This window comes from Anas platyrhynchos, chromosome 21, assembly GCF_047663525.1.
Source record: "Anas platyrhynchos isolate ZD024472 breed Pekin duck chromosome 21, IASCAAS_PekinDuck_T2T, whole genome shotgun sequence".
Taxonomy (NCBI): Eukaryota; Metazoa; Chordata; class Aves; order Anseriformes; family Anatidae; genus Anas; species Anas platyrhynchos.
Genome location: NC_092607.1, coordinates 1,208,917 through 1,225,709, shown reverse-complemented (window position 1 = coordinate 1,225,709; position 16,793 = coordinate 1,208,917). Strand labels below are relative to the sequence as shown.

Here is a 16,793-nt window from a genome sequence, read left to right as displayed (position 1 = left end):
CTGTGCACATATGCACACATGTGCATACATTGACAAATATTTTAATGCTAAATAACTATATAGTTAACCAGCTGAGGAAATTAGTTAAAGTTGAGAGACTTCATGCTCTTACTAGCTGGACACAAAATATGTTGAAACTTGAAGCTCAGAGAAAAGATTACAGGTGCATCTTTACAGCAAGAAAAAGCACCAGATAAAAGTGCTCAGTCATGTTCCACAAGAACTTATGATGCTGGATGTTGCTCTAAAGCAGACAACACTCAAAGTTTTGTCTGCAGACTCCCTGCTGTGCTTGGCTTAAGAAAAAAAAAAAAAGAACTATAGTATGACTCTTCAGTAAAAGCCTGGAATTTCTAGTCTCTCTCTACTGTGGTGTATTTATAGTTAATGTAAACAGTACAACGGCACAACAGTCTTTATTTGTACAGTGGCAGCAGTGGCTAATGCTGCCAAATCCTTCTTTTTGCACATACAATCTGAAAACAATTACACGTAGCTGAACCTCTACACAGGTACATAAAGTGGCTGCAAACTCCCTTCTTTCGTCTATAAATACACCAATATAAATACACCAGTAAGTATACCTTTGCTGTCTTATCGTAGTTGGCATGCAATTAAGAGCCCAGCTGACAAGTACATTTAACAAGTACTACCCATGGAATTCTGCTGTTCCAATTCACTGAAATACTATAGTGACAACATGATATCAATTTACAAAACCTTATTCCTGAATTCGGTGTTTCTACATCATCATCATCATAATGGATGGCAATGAGTTTATAAAGTGAATTGCAAATACATGAGATTGCAGGTTATTTTCTAGTTGAGTCGCAGATAGTTGTTAACATTGCTAATTCAGTTGGTAGGACATTTCAATACTATTCATATTACAGCAGGATCAAATTATCCCACTTCTGCAACACCTAAAGATGGATCCAGTGATTCACCAAGGCCTACCACCATGCCAGGCTTCATATTTTAGCACCACACCTACAATTCTGGCAGACCCATTTTATTAAGCACCTAGCACTTCAGTTTCAAAGTATGGCTCCCATTCCCCCCTCCCTGAAAAAACAATGGGCTGATACCTCAAAAGCTTTCAGCTAATTAGAGGTGCTTGCTAGCACCCTTTCAGAGGCTGGTATAGTTCCCCCCACCTCAGGAATTATGAGCAGTGTTATTCTGTATTGCTATAGAAATAACCAGCCGTAGAAAATTAAAAACACACTGGTGTAATTGAGCTTGAGGCTGTGTTTAAGGAAGCTTTTTGATCACAGAAAGAAAGTGTTCAAATATGATTCAAAGATCGAAGCCGAAATTCCTTTAAGTGGTATAGTCTTTATTGCAGCGCTGGATGATGCACAGGGGATCTCTCCACCTATCGTGCATACCCAAGGCGGAAAGCAGTCTTGAATTTATACAATCAATCTCTCAATATTCTACAAGTGCCTATACATATTCCTTACCTATCCCCGCCTTCCCTCGCTTCTCATGCTAATTAGCCTTTTGGCACCTTGCACCTGCGTAGAGCCTCCCAAGAATTGTGGGCAGGGGTCTTTGGGAGGAAGACCCCGAGTCTTCCTCACAGTGTACTTTTCACCTTTGGTCAGGAATCTGCTGAGTTGGCATGTTTCTTAATTGCAAGCGCTGGTTGTTGCTAATTCTTCCATTTGTTGTATCTTTATAATGAATTCCAATGTCCAGTTTTGAGATTTATAGTCCTTCCATTTGTTTCTCTGTCTGTCTACCGCTTCCTTATCATGAGTTGCAGCGTCTTGTTTCGAGATATACAGTCCTTGTCTGGGGATTGTCCTTGCCTCCCCAATGCCTCCCCAATGCCTCCTTAATCAAATACCACAAGGAGTTTCATAATTCCACAGATCAAACTATGACCTGAAGCATCATTTCAACTTCTACAGTAGTTTTCAAGGAAGAGTTTTGAAGTGCGGTAAAATATTGGAAGTAAATAACAGCCTGTTGCCCAAACCCTATTTATCTGAACACAATATTCCCTACTACATAGGCTACAGGAAAAATCCGCATGAAGGTAAAAGGAAGCAAAGCCTGCTAGCAAGTATTTGAAATTGTTTCCATTTGTGTTATGTATTAGCAAGAGCCATAGTCTTGAGAGAAGGCTTTCACTAATGTGTCAAGGAAGTAAGTAACCCCGTTACAAAAAGATCCCTCAATAATCCAACTTGCAACACCATCATGGCATGGATTGACAGCTCCCATAAATGACCCAGTTCCCAAACGTTCTGATCTGCATATCACTAGCAGGCTGTTAGTGCAACTCTCTGTGCAGTCTGCTCCAAGCAGTAAGAGTTGTGAACACAGCTCCTGCAGCCAAAAGTACCTGTTACTCAGATTCATGCATCACCAACAGAAGATGAGCATTATATACATGTACCATATAATTTTAAGGCAACATTATAGCAATGGTTATTTCTAGCAAGTAGTAATTTATTTATTCATTTATTCAGTGCTTTACTCATTTGTAGGTCATGCTTTTCTACAAACCATGTCAGCATACGTGAATGGATTATTTCAGATTTTTATATTAAAACAACAGATAAGACCAAGTCGGTCCTACTAATGACATGGAACACTGCTTTAGCATGTCTGATGCAGCAATTTGTAAGTACACAGAGCTTACTCCACCCTAAAGACTTGATAAACAAAGAGACATTTAGAAAGCTAAACTGTGAAATGACTGAAACAAAAGGGTGTATTTCTAGCTTCAGTTCCCTAAAGCATTTAAGTACTTCTCAGAAACAGAAGACAGGACAATGCCCTGAAGAGCTTCAGTCTAGTTTTAGACATGATGTAACAAAGCTAACTATGATAAAAGTAACATATCCAGTGTTTCAGTAACACCGAATCCCTTTTCTATGTTACCCACCTTAACCCACACTGCAGGTCAAATAGCTCTACTGTAAGCACTGCTGTAAGCCCCCAACACACATGTTAAGAGGAGCGTAATGCACACCCAGAAACTCAGTTGGAGCATCAGCAGCTTCCTGGTCTGCGTACAGCTTTGTATACATGCATGAATTTACAGTTAACTGGCAAATGTTCAAACACCACAAAGAAATGAGCAGCACATCACAATTTAGGACTCTAGGCTGACGTTAGGAGCAGACTTTCAAGCATTTGTGGAATAACCACATAGCTTTAAATACGGTGATCTACTGTTTCAAGGAAAATACGCTGAATAGCCCAAAAACACAACTCAGTTCCTCTTGAACCACTTCCATCTTCAACTAAACTAATAAAGCCACAGATTTCCAAGAACTTTGAAAAGAGCATCTTCCCACACGCTGTCTCCTTGTGTCTATTACTAACATGCTTATTTGCCACCATCTATCATCGAAACACGTGCTCAGCTAACACCTAAAGTACTGACTGTACTAACTTACCACTGTGTCTCTTATTTTTTTCCTTCATCTTCTGAGATTTGATTTCCTCAAGTGTTTTTATTCCAAAATTCAGATTTCCCTCTGAAAATAGGAAACAGTTCATGAGACTGGCTTAGAGGCACTCACTGAGGACCACAGCTCCTCAGGCTTCTTAGCGCTCAGCAACTTTCTGAAGTATTTAGAATAAAGCCTGTCAACACTCCTCACAAGTGAAAGAGCCAGAGAACCAAGGGCATTTTGCCCCTCCTTTCATCCTTCAGGCTTAAAAATGTAGTTTTAATTTTAATCCATTTACACGATATTAGATCCCTCTATTGTTAGATATGGCTTATCAACAGTGGTTGCAAGGCTGCACATGCAGCCATTTCAACTCCATGCTGTGGCCCTGTTTTGTTCTCCAAAAGTAAAGAAAAGGAGTTCACCTTTCTGACCCAATTGGCACATGATGGTATTCATGGCAGAAATGAGATCATGGAAATAACCGAGTCCATTCAGCACCCCTACATTTTGTTGTGTTTTTACACCACACTGCTTTTGAGTTAACTGTCAAGTTCTTCTGATTTATCCTACTAAGGTGCTGGAATACCTTGTTTAGTAGCAGTAGAACTGCCTTTGCGAGTGGAAATCACCCGTAATCCATTTTTGCCTTCCACAGCTGGTTGCTGGACAGGAGTTTTAGTTTCTTCTTCCTCAGAAAGTTGGTCTGAAGGGGAAAAATCTATTCAGTTATGCATAGACCAGATTGTTCATGATTAAGTAGCTCATGCAGTGACACTTCAGCCCATGCTTCATATAAAAAACTTTGTTGCTCTTTTGTTTTGTTTTGTTTTTTAAAGAGCTACATTGACCTGATGAACTCCTAAGTAGAATACACTAGGACAAAACATCTAGGACTCTAGATTCTCTCTGCAGCTTTAACTACTACACAACACATTGCTCTTCAGACAGAAAAAAGAAATTTCCTTCCTAGTTTCACATAGAACTTTACACAACAGACCAGCTAAAGCCAGGAGTGGTTCTAAGCTTTCCTCCAACGTTTCAGGTTCTGTCCACTGACTGCCGGACAAAGCCACCAGTGACCTGGCCACACTGCCTGCCCTATCGCTAGTCAGACCTCAGGTCATCTGTGATTTCTACATTCCTTTACAGCACAGATTCCTTCAAGAACCAAAGATTTACACAATCATTTACAGCACAAATTCCTTCCAAGAACCAAAACATGCTCACCATCATCATCTTCATCATCATCTGCAGCATTGATTACAACTGGAGGGTGTGTAGGGCTTGGGACATTTTCAGAGTTTTCCACTTTCATCACCCCCTTAGCTGTGGAGAGGGATTTGACTGGACAGAAAGTTTGTTTTGCTGCAGTGACATCTGAGCCACTTTCAAATCATCGTCCGCGGACTCAGGCGGACTTGGCAGTGTAGCTAGAGGAAGAGGATGATCATCGGTAATATGGCAGTTTAAAACTTTGACCACAATTTAGCAAAGAGGTGGTAGGAAAGGCAGATAACCCGCACAGACAATGAATTCATCATCTCCTTTTGCCCATCCCATCACTGTTTACACCGTCAACAAAGACTTCCCTTCGAACAACAACACATCTCCCTACCACCCAGCAAAAGATGAAACAACAGGAAGCAAACTGCAAGGCAAACATCACACAAAGCCAAGAGAAGCTGAGCACGAAAGCAGAAAACAAACACCAGCAGTACACTCCGTGCAGTACACCTATGACTGCAGACCTTTTCCTGTACTCACAAATGAACAGTTACCTGATGCCCCCTACAGGATTGGCACCCACTAAGTAATACTCCAAATTAAGTCTTCAGCACTTCAAGAAAAAGGACCTAAACTCACTCTTGCTTGGTGGGAAGAATTGTCCATCGATGTAACGTCCCTTTGCATGATGAAAAGCACAGTTGGCTTTCTGACAGCCTCCCGGCTGCTTCTCCCAGTAGCAAGGAATCTCACTGCACTTTTTCTGAAGACAGAAAGAAAGAAAAGCTCGTGATAACATGCACCTGAGGCTTGCAAAGAGATGCGCAGCTCCAGATCATGACAGCTGTCACAACACAGTGCTGAAACATCATTCCAAAGGTCAGTTTCTCAGTTAAGTGGAGTATTTCTGGGCATATTCACAAAGTTTGCATAAGCTGGAACCACTATGCACATTTAGATTTGTCATCATTCAGTTAGAGAAGACAGGCACTCTCAGACACCAGTTGAGGGTGGGTTAAACTAATACACCTAGGATTATACTAGCATTATTCAGAGGGAAAAAGAACATCTGAAATTGCCTAGGTTAACCCTGTCTAGAACTACTTCTTGGAGACTTAGTTCTTCTGCACCTTTAACTTTCCCCACTTCCTACCCCAGGCAGCGAGAACAGCGTTAGCTGAAGGACTGTGGGTCAGAAGAGACCTGAGAGTTCATTATCAAGCCTGCTCCCATGACGATAGAACAGCCTGTTTATTACCCCCCTGCTCCAGCAGGTTTTAGCAGTCTATTTAACAGCTATTCTGCATCTGTTGAGAAAACTGTCAGCATCTAATAAAAATATATATATCTTGCTAAGACATACCTAAGGCATTGATTTTATTTTCCTCTGCTTCCTCCCACCCCCTCTCTTGGTAACAGAAACCAGTATGATTTTGAAGCAAACAAATCTATCCTGCAAAAGCACAATCAGTACACCTACGGCACTGAAAAATGCTTTTGTTGATTGATTTTGAGAACACATCGTTAGGCACTCACGTCAATTTCCATGTGTCTGAATCGGCAGACGTTCCTGAAACAACGACCCTCCTGCCACAGCTTGCAGACCGTCTCATTGCCCAGAGCAGCTTCGCAGTGGCGGTAGGCACATTTGTCTCCCTGGAACCAAAAGGAAACCAACGAGGAAAATAGAGTACAGCCTCAAAAATGGCCATGCTGCTGCCTAATGTTGCTACAACTGAATTCAGAATCTATCTGGTTCTCAAGTTAACCAAAGACCAGCGTGCTTCCTCCTCCTAATCTACTCCTTCCTGAAAAAAAATGGGGAAAAAAAAGCAAAGCAAAGGAAAGCCAGCCATACCTTGGTACAGGTAGAATAGAAATAGAAGTAGCAATCGTCTCCTTGTTTAGACATGCCGACGAGTTCTGCTAACAAGCTCGGCTTCTCTCCACAGGGCCTTCCTCTGCTCTTGGAGAGAGCTGTCTTCACCCTTGCTTGGGCTGAAAGTCTTCTACTGGCTTGTGAGCAGGGAAATCTTCTTTTGAAAAGTAACCCTAAAGAAAGTAACAAGTGAAAAATAATGAGGAACCAACATTTTTCCAGCTTTCTTCAGTTCATCAAATCAAGTTATCAGTCTCTCGAAGAGAGCAAAGCCTTGAAATCAGCTGCTACATGAACTAACTAAATATGAAAGTTCCGTAAAGCTGCCAGGAGCTTTGTCAGCAAGCGTTCTCTTCCACATCCTCAATAAGATGACTTGGAGCACATCTGGAAGCCTGAAAACGGAGTCACTCCTTAAAAAACCACCTGATCATACATGCAAGTCAATAATCAACTCTGGCTACAAATAACTTCTCTAGAACACAGTTAGGACGCATTAAACAGCACGTTCCAGGCACTGTGGGTCTTCCATTTCACCTACCTGGACAACCTCAGCAAAGTTATCGATCTTCAAAGACTTCCAGTTAACTTCTCCTGTAGGCCAAACCAAGACTGAATCCGTGAATTAAAAATAAAGGGGTAGGAAGAATTTTCCTCCTCACTTTGCCAAGGGAACCTCTCATCCACAATTCAAACATAGGATGTGCTTTTAAACAGCTTATAACTAATAGAGGAAGCAAGTCCATTTGAATGCTCTCTCAGACTGGAGACAGCCAGGGATAGTTAGCTCTTCAAAAAAATAAAAAACAAAAAACAAAACAAAACAAAAACAAAAAACCCAGGGCATTTAGAGATGAACTCATGATTCAAAGTGGCTGCAAAAATGAGGCTCCATCTTCCACAGCTGGACAATTTAACTTTTTTTTTTTTTTTTTAATTTAAAATTCAGTATGTTCCAATCTCTGGTCTTCAAGATTTCTTCACCTATTAAGAAAACACAAAAACCTTTCCCCGTCTTTATTACCTGTACAGCAAAAAACATACCAGTGCATATAAATCCACAGATGTGCATACGCATACACACATCTGTGTTTATACACACACGAGGAGGGAGTGAGAGAAAGTTAGCGAGAGCGACAGTGAAAATCAGAATTTTTGCCTTTTCGACACAGAGAGCGCGTAAAAATTCTCTCATTTTGAGGGAACTAGAAAAAAATGGAGGCTCTACAAAAGATTTTGATGAGTATGCCTTCGAGGCCGATGCTTTGTAACATGAGTGATCTGGGGGCCAGCACACAAATATGCAGACGTATGTACATGCATACAGGATAAACAGATCTATACACACAAGCGTGCACAGTATATGTTGTATGATCTCCATAGCGAGAACAACTCGTAGCCCTGATCAGACACGTAGAGTTGCAATCAATTAACAGCAGGAAGACAGCAGATCAAGGGTACAGCAAGCTTTGAGAGGCAGGGGAATGCTCACTTTGCCAGTGGCATGACTGCATGATGCCAAGGATTTTGAATTAGTTGGATTTTTTGGAAGCAATTGGGTTTTTCTTTCTGCGCTGTAGCAAATACCACAGGTTTGCCACCACGTGCTGTTCCCTAATCCATATATCCATCCTCATCCATTGCTGCAGGATCATGAAAGGTTAGAGAAGACGACTTAGGTCCAATTTAACAGCCAATGATTTTTCGATGAGCAGAGCTGCAACAGATTTTATTTAGCCACAAGCATTTTTTTTTCTTTTTTCTGAGATGAAGTCAGAAATTTTAATTATTATTTTTTTTAAAGACACTAAACACAAAACCTGCAACCAGACCAGATAAAGTTCAAATTAGAGTGATTCTGAAACCTTTCATTAAAACGCTGCACATTTCTGTGCAAATTATTTCTGACTCTTCTGGACAAAAGTGGATGAAATAGTTCTTACAAATTAATAATCAAAGGTTGAAACCTTTTACTCACACAAACACTAGTGAATTTTCCAGGAAATATTTTTTTGGCAGGGAATTTTCCCAAATCTAAAATAAAGAGAGGAAAAGTTGGCTTCTCATATTAGTTACTGCTTTTGACTGCTGGGCAAAGGGAATAAAAACAGTAGTTAAGTGCAAGCTTTCCTTCTCTTCTTTACTATGGATAGGAATCGTCACTTCGGACCTTTAGCACCTTCAGAAACACACCCAGTGCCATGCAGGTTCCTCTGCATCTACTTCTAACAGTTACTGGTGCTCCTTAGCATGGAAGTTTGACTCAAAACACTCTCCAGATTTAGCTCTTTTGACTGCCCAAGGAGCTCATCATTTTGCTTGTTGCCTTCCAGTTTCCTGAACAGACCGGGAACGCTGTTCAGAATCTGAATGGATCTGGTCTAAGGAATGGGAAGAAAGCAAAACCAAGCATACCTCGCAGCCCTAAATTCCAAAAAAGCAGTCTCATTTTAAAAAGGACCTCAAAAGCTTTTTTTTTTTTAAACTGACACCTGCTAACACGGCAATCGGGGCGCTAAACCAACTGAAGTTGCCCCTGAAAGCCTGAATAAAAATGAGTAACTCTGGTGCACTCAGCAGGTCTGTAATAGAAGTTGGTAAGATTTTTAGATTTCTTTTTTTTGCTCCAGGGTTCTGGTAAAATGTTTGCATTAAGAGATTTTGAACCTTTTGTACCAAAGAATTAGAGATGCGCTACAGTGCCAGTAGCTGGGGATCTGGAAATACACACCAACAAGTGTCATAAGCTTTGCCTTTGCTGAAGGAAGATGAATAGTACCAAGAAAATCTGTCTAGTTTGTTTTACAGGCTTGTCTTTCTCAGTATGGAACAAACTGACCTCCCTGGTCTAACTTTGCAGTTGCCTATTCTGCCTTTGTCCTGGAGAGAAGAGCAAGAAAGGAACAAATCTATTTTTGCACTCCAAAAACGCATTAGAGGAGGATTATCACACCCACCTAAGGGTACTTCCTTGTTTGTTTATAAAGCACCAAGTATTTCTCTTGGACAGTCTCTGTAGCTGGTCTGTTTTGTGCCTTCCATTTATAATAAAGATATTAAGATGCTTACCCCTTGTTTTTTGTTTTTTGTTTTTGTTTTTGTTTTTTTTCTAACGAACAGTGGAAGTGGAGAGTCGGATGACAAGCAAGAACAAACACTAGAAACTCCTTGTTCTGCCCCTGCTTTTTAATCACCCAGCATCACCCCGGCTGCAAAACAGCCTCTGCTGATTTACCTGCTTGTTAAAGCACCCCACAGGCTGCAAGTGCGGTGTGCTAGGTGTCAAGTTCTATTTAACGGTGCACAGGTAACCATTCATCTTCCCACAGTCGAAGCACAGAACAGCCTCTTGCTAACAGAACTCATCCCTGCTGCTGCAAGAAACCTCATGGCCTGCAGGAAAACCTCAAGCTAAGAGTTCCAAAGCAAAAGCAGAAAACGCATGATTTGTACTCTTTATATTTGAGTGAATTCTAGCTGCTAAACGCTGCCTACATCTGAGGGCACGTTCTGAGGCTGGGGGGAAGGACACTCAACACCCACTGACAGCAGGAGTGCAAAGATGACAGCCAAGAAGGCAAAGGTTAGAGCTGAACGCTGCCTCAGCTTCCTCCAGCAGCCAGCTGGGGGTCACCTTTCACCACGCTCTCTGAGACTCTGAGCCCCGAGTTACCGCAGCCGCCAGGTACAGCTGCTCCTTGCTGGCCCAAACTATTGGAAGAGTCTTCAAACTTCAGGGACCTGTTTTATGACAGCCTCGAGATCCAATTAATCTGTTCCTGAAGGCGCTGATCGTCCTGGTGTTTCTGGAGCTGTCCAAGAACAATCCTGAACTGAGGCACTCGTCTGATCAGACAGTGCTTTGGCACAGATTTGTCTTTAGCTTGACACATCAAGGTAAAGAGGAATCGATTCTTGCAAGCAACCTCTCAAGCAGGGATCTAATAAGGTGAGCAAAACAACAGATCTGTTGTGCAGATCTGAGCACGTCCCTCTGCAGGGAATCACTTTCAAGCCTAAGATGTTTCACCCATCTCCCTGCCCCAGAGCGACACAAGTAAAGCTCTTAAGCAATTGCTAACCTGTTCTCAGTGCTCACGAGTCCCAAATCACTCATTTTACAATCTATAAACCATGGCAGCTGGCACCTAGTTGGCACACGGTGACACTGCACACGTTGGCAGTGTCGTCAGGAGCTGCAAAGTCAGGGCTGAGGGGGTTAAGGGAAAACCACACATCAGTTTAGCAACTTGGCTCCCGTAGGATGCTTCCTACGGCAGGAGTTTCAGCAAAGCCACTCAGAGGGACCTGCTGGCTAATTCAAACGGGACTTCTGCTGGAGCAGGCAGAAGGCAGCAGGAGATATCCAGTGGGCATCGCTGTCAGTCTGTGGCAGTTTGGGGTCCAGGTATCAGTGGTTAGGTGGGGTTTTCTCTGCTTCACTTTCTCCAAAGCTGTGAAAAAATATTTCTTTTAAAGCACTGTACAGTCCCACGTTAAGGATGGAACCAGCTGCATCAACTTCCAGTACGACGGTGTTGGAAAAAGGTGCCTTTGGTGGTCAGGAGCACAACAGCTCTGCTGATGTGTTATTTAAGTGTGTTCTTACATCTGAGTTTCCTCACAGCAGTATGTAGCTGAGGGGGTCCTACTTTCCTAGGGAAGATTTATGGTTTTTCTCCTACCAAGCACCAGCTCAGTATACAAAGCTCTGTTAATAACACCCAAGCATGTAGATGGAATGCAATTGTTTTCCTTACAACCCCCCAGTTATTTCCATGTCTGTTCTGGACCTTGGGATCTCTTTTGGGAGCTACATTACGCAGAGCAATACAATAAGGCTGAGATCACCGCTGCCTCAATGTAATGCAAAGGTGAAGGCCTTTATGACAGGCAGTTTGGAAATGAATGCAGCCCCATCTTGTCAGCATCAGAGCAGAGCCAGCTCCAGATGGCTCCAAAAAGGAGCTGCTGCTGGCCAGAGCCGAGGCAGGGAGTGCTGCTGGGTGGGCTTCGGGGGAGCAGATTTAAGGAAGGGGGGAAAATACTGCTGTGCAACAGCAGCTGGGAGAGAGGATTGTGAAAGCGTGAGAGAAGCAGCCCTGCAGCCCCCCAGGTGAGCGCTGCAGGAGGGCAGGAGGTGCTGCAGGCAGGCAGCAGCAGTTCCCCTGCGGGCTGTGCAGGGAGAGGCCCCTGGTGGAGCAGGCTGTCCCCCTGCAGCCCATGGGTCCCCCATGGAGCAGATCTCCACGCTGCAGCCCCCCCATGGGTGGAGGAGCCCCCGGTGGAGCAGGTGGCTGTGGCCTGGAGGAGGCTGCGGCCCATGGAGAGCCCCCGCAGGAGCAGGCCCCGGGCCGGAGCTGCAGCCCGTGGAGAGGAGCCCACGTGGAGCAGGGGCAGAGAGGGACCGAGAAGGAGTGGTGGAGATGAAGTGCTACAGACTGAGCACAACCCCCAGTCCAGTCCCCCTGTTCCCCTGCGCTGCACGGGGGGAGGAGCTGGAAGAGCTCAGATGGGGGGAAGGAAGGTGTTTTTGGTTTCTTTCCTTTGGTTCTCACTTGTCTAGCCTGGTAGTAGTAGTAGTTAGGCAGGAAATCTTACTGTCTCCCTATGCTGAGTCTGCTTTGCCCATCACGATCCTTGTTGAGCGATCTCCCTGTCCTTGTCTCAACCCTTGAGCCCTTTGCCTCGTATTTTCTCTCCCTTTTCTTTGAGGAGGGGGAGGGAGAGAGTGGCCGTGATGGAGCTCGGCTGCCCACCCACCGAAAAGCACTGCAGCTGCAAAGTACTGGAAAAGTTTTCAGAAGCAACAAGGTGTTTAACAAGGAAATGTATAGTTTCCTTTTTCACGCTTCCTAAATAATTGGGCTTATTTCATATTCCCAACTCGGAGGAGGAGAATTGTTGATTTCACCTTCTTTTTTCTTCCTTGGAAATCAAAGGTGAACAGCTCTAAAAGGAAGGGGAACATATCAGAAGCAAGCTTTTTTTGGCTTGTAATCCTTTCTTAAGGAAAAGATTTCTCACACACCTTCCCCAGATGTAGGGAGGCAGAGAATAATTTTGGAACTACTCCAATTAAAGTCAGCTTGGGGAGAGTGGGACTTCTCTACTTGTTTCAGAGACATTCGCATTAGCAAGAGAGAGTGTTGTGTTGCCGCTGCCAGGGGCCTACGGTGATGACTTCAGAAACAGAATTGAATGATGTCACTGTGACACCTTGGTAACAGCTGCCTCTGAGCAAGTTTAGCGAGGAGGGACAGAGAAGTGTGCTGGATGAAACCACGTGAGGACTTGTGGATCCCACGTTGAGGTGCATCGAGAGGGCCCACCCTTCTGTAAGTGTTTGGATGCTTCATTTTAGATTTCTGTAGTTTGTGTAAAGTCCTTTCACAAGCATGAAGTTTGGTACTTTGGCTCAGGGATGTAGCTGCACAGAGTGACAGGTGCAACATGTGGCTGAGGGCCTCTGCACGTTCTCTCTTTCCCACACACGATCAAGAAAGAAGGGTAGACAAATAAGAGTGTGCTGTGGTCCTGCCATAGACCTCAAGTACTACAGCATAAACAAGAGACTTAAAAGTAGCCCATCACATGAAACTTCAGGACAGCAATGCACTTCATCAGCTGGTCTGGCCTGTTGAGTGGAGTGTCTCAGGATGGAGTGTATGAAGATGCACTCCATCTGCTTTCAGATTAGCACTTGCAGTGAGCAAGCTGCCTGGCCTTAACATTTTTCATTTCATTTTTCACCCGACTTTTGCTGGTTCTTCTTGGTCTAGAAAAAAAAAAAAAAAAAAAAAAAAAAAAAAAAAAAAAGTGAACTCAGATCAAAATAGAAGGATTTCCTTTTCATTAATTCCATGTTCTTAACTTGACAGGTTTGGTTATTGACGTAGAAGGGACATATCTGGCCTGACTTGAGTTACTCATAATGTTTCACTTCATTGTAGATATGACTGGAAACCAGAGACAAGACTGGTAAAATCATTCCTAGAACTCTGTGTTGTTTTCCTTCAGGTACCTTGTCTCTCAAGTCGGTGAGGGCTGGGACAGAATGAGATTGGAAAAGTCAAGTGTAGTATTCATTGTTACAGAAGTAGTTGTCCTGTATCTTCTATGGCAAAAGAATTTTCCTGAATAAATATATAAATAAATAGATAAAATTCCCCTGGCAAAGATTGGAAGCTGACACTTACCTGAAAGTTACCAAAGCAACTTCCTCCCGGCAAGGTAACATAGCTCACAAATGGTGGGCCCAGGGAGCTCAGTGATTCATACACAATGATGCCTTCACTTGGGAATACGGCCTTCTGCTTCTGTTTGCTTTCCCAGAACTCCTGCAATATTGCTACGACATTCACTGTCAAAGACATAAAAATGCTGAATGTAGGATGCATACATGTCCTTGATCTTAGTGTTTTCTGTGTTACACAAGAAATGCAGACATATGAGCTTGATACATTTATTATTGATAATAAAATGTCTGTGATTATTTCTGCTGGTGTGAAAAATATGATTTTGTGGCAATTTTGGACTTTCTGGGATTGCAGGCTACTGTAGTACATAAATTGCAGGTCAGCAATATTGTACTATTAAGTCAATGTGTTGGAACTTTGATATCACAGCAGCCATTAAGCTGCTCACTTTCAAACATGAGAAAATGTTATACTCAGATTCCTCTTTTCCATTCTCAAAAAAAAACAAAAACAAAAACAAAAACAGAAACACATGGTCATGCAAGGAAAGCAGCTGACTTTTAATGCAAAACTTTATGAAGTAGCTGGAGAAAAAGGTGTTGTATATTATGATGATAATAGTTGCAGGCTAATGTGAAAATAGAAATGTGAAAACCAGAAATCCAATTGACATCATGACTATTGAGCCAGTACTCCAAAGTTTTACGTTCTGTGTTGGGGTTTTCTCAACACTTTTCGGCTTGGACTCGAAAAGAATTTTAGTATAGTTTATCTAGACTCCTTTTACAGAGCCATGTGTAGCTTAGAGATAATTTTCTTTCTTTCTGGGCATCGTTCAGCAGGTGGTGAGCAATTGCATTGTGCATCACTTGTTTTGTACACATTAGTGGTATTAATACTCTTATCATCATTATTATTATTTTCATTTTTTTTCTTCTTCTTTTTTTTTTTTTTCCTCTCTCCAAATAAACTGTCTTTATCTCAACCTACAGGCTTTCTTTCCTTTTTTTTTTTTTTTTCTTTTTCTTTTTCCTGATTCTCTCCCCCATCCCACAGAGGGAGGGAGGAGGGTAAGCAAATGGCTGCGTGGTGCTTAGCTGCCTAATAGGTTAAACCACAACACTATGCAAAAACAAACAAATGAACAAACAAACAAAAAAAAAACAGCTGTGTATGATGTTCATCATTTCTCACTTGAAAATTTAAATTCAGAAGGTAAGAAGTATGTTTCTTAATTTGGACCTTCCAGTGGAAGTATGGAAGCCCTAGGCAGCAGTATGGGTCCTTCAGAGTACTGATACTGGTTCAGTATCAAGTGTTAGTGCATACAGGAATCAGTGGCAGAGATAATTTTCCTCATACATGTATAATTTTCCTCTTTCTTCATCTCGTCTGACCTTGTTAGTAGTGGAATAATGTAGAAGTGATCCATTTTGAGACAGTGTCACCCTGGTGGTAGCTCACATGCAATCTATGGACAGGGCATTGCTCTGTTTGCTGCAGGGTGAGCAATGTGAGCTCCAATATTGTCACCGCCTGTTTCCTGACTTCTGGCAGCTGCACTGCTCTCACAGACAACAGCTTTTCTTGGCATTTAGCCATGACAAGGGCAGACACACAGAGTGTGGTCATCACCAGTTCCCTTTTTGCTGTGCTCAAGCCATGAGGAAGTGCGGGTGGCGTGGTCTGAGCTCTGGGGAGGCGAGGCAGGGTGTTTGGAGCACACTGCTGTCTGCCACTGGATGGTGTCACGGATGCAGCAGCAGTGTTGGCTCCTACCAGTTCTGGCATTTTGGGCATTTAAAGCTGCAGAACTCTCATGGCATTGGAATATTGCTTCACCGTAAAGAAGAAAGCTATCTGAATAAATTTTGTATTTGTAACAGGAAACACGTTGGGATAACCACTGTCTCAGTGCAGCTGTGAGAAAAAACTGAAATATTGAGGAACTCTTAACCACAGAAACTGACTTCTGCTTTTCTAAATGATGATGAATGTGGGAGAAAAACTGGTCTACTAGCCAGGGAAACTGCTACCGGTACGGACTCCAAATGGTAATCCACCTTCAGAAATTGGTCTCTGGCTGAATACCTCACTGATGTAAACATCTGAGTGTTTTTTTTTTCTTCTTTTTTTTTTTTCTTTTTTATGAGACCTTCTGCTCCACAGAGCATGCACACATTGGGTAACAATCTAATTTTAAACCCATTAAGTGAAAACTGATATTTGAACATAAAATTCATGAATGTAAAATTTCCAAGTTTAAACATGACAATTCAGTAGGAGCTGTTGCTTCAGTGTGAGAATGGTATTGGTGACATTCAGTCCTTTACTGGTATTGAAATAGATAGCAACAGAAAGTATCAGCTTTAAGAATATCACTGATTTAGGATGTTTCCATAAAGTGCTTTGGTTTTTGAAACAACTGTTGTCCAAGAGTGCAGTCCTTAAAAACAATAATGCAAAGTCCACAGGAATAATGAATTTGGTGGTGTAGGTAACCCACAGTACTCTTTCTGGTCTCATCATTCAGCCTGTATGATACAACTTTTGGTAAAACAATAAATAAATAAATTTTAATAAAGCTTGATTTCTCCCACATCATGATGAGATCGATTATTCTGTAGGTAATAAACTGTTGAGTCTTCTAAGAAGATGTACAATGCAATTGGCAAAGCTGCACAGGGAAATCCCAAGCATGATCATTTTTTGTCCAGTCCAAGTCCCTAGATTTTAGTATCCTAAGCCCCTCATTGATGGAGGGGAAACTACCCATAAATATCATGCGTGCTTTTGCTTACCAAGAGGAAATTATACTGGTATAGTGGTCTATAAAAGAAACAGGTATTTAAACTGTTTAGTATCAATGATAGCAATAAGTGACCTAAATTGCTGTGTGTCTGATCCTTGCTTCTCTTCTGTTGTTAGTTTTACAGAAATTAAGAGTTCAGAGTGTAAAATTTCTGTTTTAATTTCCATTCTTGTTCATGAGTCCTTTCGATGGTAATTCAGCATTTAGACAGCCTGCATCTCTCACTTGGCTGAAAGTTTCCACTCTGAAAATTAATATTC

General features: G+C 42.3%; 1 long non-coding RNA gene and 1 pseudogene across 1 annotated transcript; one reads left to right on the top strand and one right to left on the bottom strand.

Moving 5' to 3' along the window:
• The window catches only part of LOC139999198 (kinesin-like protein KIF27), a 35,953-nt pseudogene extending 28,595 nt beyond the window's left edge, over window positions 1–7,358 (bottom strand).
• A 5,054-nt stretch (window positions 7,359–12,412) lies between these two features.
• LOC139999199 (uncharacterized) lies at window positions 12,413–16,323 on the top strand. The gene is made up of 2 exons (XR_011804422.1): window positions 12,413–12,860; window positions 15,608–16,323. It is a non-coding gene; the product is annotated as an uncharacterized lncRNA (long non-coding RNA).
• Window positions 16,324–16,793: the final 470 nt, after the last annotated feature.